Below are 6,355 nucleotides of genomic sequence, written 5' to 3' on the forward strand. Positions count from 1 at the left end.
GCCCTAGCCTTGCGTCGGTTTGCGTGGAGATTAGGGTCCATGTTCTTTGGCATAGGCCCTATGTTAAATGATTTTCTGAGGTGGTCCGGAACCTCCGCGTATCTATCGACTAGTCCGCGCGTGTCCCGACCCAGCCTTTTCAGGAGCGCTCGTCCTGCGGGGGTGCTTCCGAGTCTGATGGTCTGTGCACCCAGCAGCGCTTCCGCGAGTTCGCTGAAGGTGTTGCTGACGCCCAACTGCAGGAGTTTCTCGTTGGACGTGTTTCTGGGTAGGTGGAGGGCTGTCTTGTAAGCCTTTCTGAGGGTGGTGTCGGCTTGCTGTCTTTCCGCCTTGGTGGTTGCATGGTATGGCAGGGAGTACGTGACTCGGCTGACGATGAGGCTGTTGACGAGTTTGAGGGTGTCTTCCTCTCTCATTCTGTGTCTTTTCTGGGAGACTCGGTTGATCATGCGGCCCACCTATTCCGCTGCCTTGCTTAGAAGGCTGATGGTGTGGCTGCACTTGCGGCTGCTTTGCAGCCATTCCCAAAATTCTAATCATGTTCTTCTCGGGGATATGTTGTTTCTCGAGGGTGACTTCTAGTGTTGCCTCGGTGGGACGTTTGCCAATTCTGAGGAGTTCCGATTTTTCCATCGAGCATCATAGGCCCCGTTCTTTGGTGTAGTTTTCCACGCAGGTGGCAGCCTCTTGCAGCCTCTCTTGCTGTGGCAGAACAAAATTACAAAGAGTAGAAATGGTAGTTGAAGAGAACTAAAAATAAAATACACTAAGACGTGAATGGGACGAAGTGGAAATTGACAACGGCTCGAAATAGCTAGTACATGAAACCTGGCTGCTCGCGTAGCAGCCGCTAAAGCAAAACAGTTATTCCATTTTTGCGTACGCCACTTCCACCTTTCCGCTTCATCCTCATACGGCGCCGCCCTGCCGTCAGTGTGCATCGTGATGGCTCGAGCTGGCCGCCGAATGCGTGACCACGCCCCAGAAGTGCTCCCGCATGAATCCCCACGCGCGCCGCTTCCCTACCCTTATCAAGTCCTCAGCGATCACATGCCAGAACAGTTAGGTCATGCGCAGTTGCGCTGCCGGCGCGAGCACCTAGATGAATGGAAGAGAGCGCGTGCTGTTCAAGTAGTTCAAAAGGAGCCGCGGAGCAGTATAAGGTTGTCAAGTCAAATGAAACATTTATATCATGCTGACCACGAACATGCGAGGATGAGAAAAAAAAGCTGCAGTTTTAAACAGCTTGACGAGTTCCCATCCCATCAGATGCAAGGACAGGAGCTGCGTGTACAATTATTATATGCTTATAGTATTGTTACTTGGCGGAAAACCGATAGAGAGCGTGATGACGGATGGTGATGGCTTGATTTTAAGGGCGGAGGCCCTGGAACGAGCCCTCTGGCTAGCGCCAGTGCGCAGTTCATTGTATTCTCGTCTGTCACACTACCTGCATGAGGCCACCGAGCGAGCGTCCAGATCGCGCACGACAACAACGGCACTCAAGATGAAACGCAGCAGATGACGATGGGCGTGACGAATGGTCGAATAGAAGATGAGGAGAAGGCCTTGCCGCCACTGTGGGTGAGACGATTGGCTGATGAGCGCTGGCCTACGAATATTCCGCGCCAGATCTCGTTCGAATCCATGGACGAGGCCCGGCCCGTGGACTCTCCGAATGGCACGGGCAAGGGCGGTGTTCTTGCTTTTAGGTGGCTTCTCGGCTAGATGGTGTCATAGGGTGTGGTCGCGGTGGCTTCATTTCGCCGTGTACGGTAGACGCAGGACGGCAAAGCTCCGAGACCTGGATGGCCATGATGACTCCAGCACCCCACACCAAAAGGCAAACAGATGAAGAGCGAAAGACATGACGGAATTGAGAGTTTGTGGGGTCTAATGAAAAGGCGTCTCGCTGCCCAAAGACGTCGTATCCCCAACGCCGAGGCACCTTGGGGCGCAATTCAGGAGGCATGGGACGCACTGAGCGCAGAAACAGAAACTGTAAGGGCCCTGTACGCGTCGATGCCACGCAGAATCGCCGAAGTCACCGCCTCAGAAGGCCAATATACCGGTCACTAACTGATAAATGCCCTGAAGTTGACTTCATGCTGTTTTCTTTGCTTGATTTTTTTTAGTTTTTTTAGCAAAGCACCTCAATCTAATTATATGTTTTTTACCACCATCGATTCCATGCTTCTTCTTCAGGTTTGTTATTGTATTGGTGTTGCCTCACGCTAAAAATCAAACACGCGCACGTAATTTATAACATTTCACATCGGGCGCCACCGTGGAGGTTTGTAGGCGTATACATTCTACAGTTAAGCATGATGCCATGATGCATTACGGTAGCAGCAATCTTTTTGCCGGAGCAGAAGCCGGGAACACATGCATGCTGCGTGCAATGACAGAAAATGGCTAAATAAAAATGTGGCTCACATCACTGCAGACGACCTCCAAGGACATTCTTATAACTGAAGCGAAACTAGGAAATCTCACGTCAGGCAGGTAGTCAGAAATTGTTTTTCAAGAAGAGGCCAAGGTAATTGTTGTGCCAAGTAAGTGGGGGGCAGCTGTTGCGGGGCACATGGCCATCAGGAATACTGGGAAGAGAGAGACAGAAGCGGGGTTTCGGGGCCATTAGGGGCGGAGTGACACCTCTCTTATACGTTCATTGTAAACATCTCAGTTCGTGTTAGGTTTTTTTCTGTGTTGACCACAAGGTGCACTCGTTGTATATGACCAAACACGCACTTTAGCTTAGTTGAAAGGCTCTAATTAAATTTCACGCTCAACTGGCACGCTTCTTGGGAGACAGCATTTATTCAGAGAACGTAGCACGCCGCCTAAAAAGATGCCCCGGCGCTCCGTCCACCATCGCAGCAGCCGAAGCAGGCGGGCGGCGACGGTCGCACAGAGATCCAGCGGCTATAAGGTGAGTCAAAAGCGGATCCTGGGGAAGCAAGCGATAAGACGTGCCTGATATCGAAGAAAGAACAAGCATGCGCAAAGAGTGACTGGCACGTCAGTTCCGCGAGCCTCGACATCGGACGCGGTTGCGATAGATGGCGCGGCAATGCAGTTTTGCGTAGGGTGCCTCGATGCCAGCGCCGCGTGCCTCGATGCCAGCGCCGCCGTCCAGGGTGGTGACACGCTTTGGCATGCGCCGCGCCGCCGTCTTCTCCGCGCTCGCCATCTTGGGGCAAGTCGCTTTTCCTGCCGCTGCTGTGGAGGGTTCGAAGCCGTGTTTTGCGCTGGATTCTGAGCTGATGAACTGCTTTAATTCACGAAAAATAGCATGCCAGAGTGTTGTGTTCCATTGTGTGCCGGCTCGGCGAAGAAAGGAGCGCGATGTTTTCGTTTTCCACGGGATGAGGGACGGAGAAAAATATGGGAGGCGAAAGTGAAGCGTGAGAACTGGAAGGCGAATGACAACGCGAAGATCTGCGAGGTAAGCCACAATGTCTGTGCTCTTTTTATGCATCATTAAAACTTCTTTTTTTGGCTAGTTTGTTCATATAGATAATGTAAAAAAATTTAGCGCGAACAGACACAGACCACGAGGAAGATGAGACACACACACACACACACACAAGCGCTTGTGTTTGTGTGCCGTCTTTCTCGTGGTCGTTGTCTGCACTAAAGCTTTTAGATCTTTTTCTAAATGTCGCTCACAGTTATGTGCTTTCAGTAGGAATAACATTATACCACACCACTTCGCCCATCCGCTCGTAAGCACTGACTTTGTGCGGTTTGAATATATGTTTTTGCCTTGTTCACCTATCTCGCACTGTGCGCAACAGGAATTTTTGTGTGCCTTCAAAGCTGCAGCTCGAAGCCTAGTTAGAAACGTGAGTAAAGCACGTGTTGCATCGCATTGCCTGGCATTGGAAGTAGCGCGCTTTGTTCTTGAGGCGGAGCATTTTGAATTACCAGTTATGTGAAGGCTTACAAGCTAAATATATGAATCATTGCGTCTTTTCACTTTCAGTGAGCTACACTGAACTTCCGTATCATTCACGGAGTGTCTCACGATGATCTTTACTCTCTCGCGATCGCACATTTTTTTTTTGTTCAGAGCCGCGGTGAAAACACTTGAAGCAGGTGGACCCCGGTATTTGTCGAAGGAATGCGCCATTGTACTCTTTCAACAGCTGCCCTTTACACTCGATCTTGAAAGCTGGTAGCAGCCGTCGAGGCTTCCGGTTCACGCAGATTAAGGAGCATTCCCCTCTCTCCTTTTCAAAAAAGAATATAATAGAGGCTGACGGGTGAACCTCCCACGTGCTACCTACCCACTTTTGTGGCCAGAGTAGGAAGTGAAAATGCAGTCTATGAACAGGCAGTTTCGGTTGCAAAAACCTGCCTACGAGTCAGCCGTTCTGGAATTTTGCAAGTGGTCTTTTCGCAAGTGCTAAATTCTGCGCAGCACAAATAATAGGCCCCTTCACCTTCCTTTTCTCAAATTATTCACGGGAATAATTTTTCGAGGTATTTGCGATTCGCAACGAACCCAAAGTTAGGCCCTCGCGAAAATTAAGTCGTTTACAGTATATGGCTGGCAATTCGACTAGTCACGAAGAAACTTCTATTGTGAACTGTCCGTCGCTTTAAGAAAGCGGTCGCGAGGAAGCAAGGTGTCTGCGCAGTACAGAAGTTCATCCCGAATACAGCTCTTTCTTCTCCATGTAATGACACATCGCGAGGCGAAGTGCACCGTTGTCAAACGCGCAAATACAGGTCCGAGGTTAAGCCAAATTTAAGTGAAGTTAAATTTGCCCGTCCGACACCCGAATTAGTGCTGTCGCTTGATTGGCGTCCACAGAAATACTTCGTGATCCTGTGCTTGTAATATCCACCGCTTCCTTGACGCTTTTTTATTATCTCATTTGTTTGCGTGCACACGACCAGAGGCGCGAAATGACAGTTTCATCGTCTCTCTCATTTTAGCGCCACTTCGAGGAAGATCAGTTTGAGGGCAACAGAATGGATGGACGGCGGCTCCTCAAGTCAACGGCTGTCCCGACGTTGTTTGATTTTAGACGTAAGTGTTTGCCCCCATTCGGTTTGCTAGCCTAGTATCCGCATCAGATAATCTGAGGAGCACTAGAGCCTCGGATATGTTTAGGTACTGATGAATTAATTTCTTTCTTGCGCGAACAGCTGAGCCGAAGCGAACAAAGCCGCCTGCACCGCGGCTTTTTCCTGGTAGTTCTACACCTGACGCTACAAAAGGCTCTTCGCCAACCCCTGAGACGACACCTGACCAGGAAGAGACCCTAGCGATGCCTGAAAACACGCGTGAAGATTCAGGAGAACAAATCGACATTTTCTCGCTGTCCACAAGTGAGCTGCGAAAAGAGCTGCAAGACGAAAAAAGACAACGCAGCCAGTTAGAAGAAAGTTTGTTGCAGGCAAACAAAAAGCTGAAAAAAGCTGCAAAAAGAACAAAGCAGCTCGAAGAAAACCTTACAACGTTGACGGCAAATTTGAGCTTCCTAAACCAGGACCAAAAGGCTGCCTTGGAAAAGAAAAACCGGAAGAATTGCTCCTGGGGTGCCAACACGATCAAGAAGGCGCTACAGCTTAAGTTTGCATGTGGTTCGGCCGGCTACAACCTTTTATTGGAACAAGGGCAGCCGCTTCCATCTAGAAGGACTCTGTGCCGGAGACTGCAACACTTAACCTTCCTACCTGGTGTGCTAACAGAAATTCTAACTTTAATGGAAGCCAAAGTGGCTGCAATGTCTGAGATTGAAAGGGACTGCGTCCTTTTCCTAGATGAGCTGGAAATTCGGAGAGGTGTGGAGCTGGACCGTAGCAGTGACTGCTTTCTTGGCAAGATCACGCTCCCCGAAAGTGACCAGCCTGCCAACCATGCCCTTGTTTTCATGGTAGGTGGTTTGAATACCAGATGGAAGCAAGTAATAGCCTACCACTACACAGGTGCGTTTGTCAGTGGAGATAAGCTCAAAGACTTTGTCTTTCATTTAATACAGTTGTGCACCCAGATATCACTGCGCGTGGTATGTGTCACTTGCGACATGGGTAGTTCAAATCGTTCCATGTGGAGGTCACTGAACCTGTCGAGTTCTCGCAGTTCTGTAACTGTTTGTTCTGTGCCACATCCATGTGACAGCGAAAATGTTTTGTATTTCATGCCAGACCCTGCGCATGTGCTAAAAAATTTGAGAGGGCATTTGGTGCGAAAAGATGTGATGCATCTTAACGATGCCATCGTCGCAAGGTTCAAGTTGCCCAGCAATGAAGTGTCGATCGCGCATGTGGAGGCTGTTCTAAAACTCGACACAGACCAGTTGCAGGTCGCATCGAACTTGAGCTACATCCACATATCTAA

At 49.7% G+C, this 6,355-nt stretch overlaps 1 long non-coding RNA gene across 1 annotated transcript; it reads left to right on the forward strand.

Annotated features, from left to right (window-relative positions):
- The first annotated feature begins 3,245 nt into the window (after positions 1–3,245).
- LOC144095162 (uncharacterized) lies at positions 3,246–5,368 on the forward strand. The gene is made up of 3 exons (XR_013306705.1): positions 3,246–3,448; positions 4,948–5,041; positions 5,161–5,368. It is a non-coding gene; the product is annotated as an uncharacterized LOC144095162 (long non-coding RNA).
- The last annotated feature ends 987 nt before the right edge of the window (positions 5,369–6,355 follow it).

The sequence above is a fragment of the Amblyomma americanum genome, chromosome 6 (genome assembly GCF_052857255.1).
Source record: "Amblyomma americanum isolate KBUSLIRL-KWMA chromosome 6, ASM5285725v1, whole genome shotgun sequence".
Taxonomy (NCBI): domain Eukaryota; kingdom Metazoa; phylum Arthropoda; class Arachnida; order Ixodida; family Ixodidae; genus Amblyomma; species Amblyomma americanum.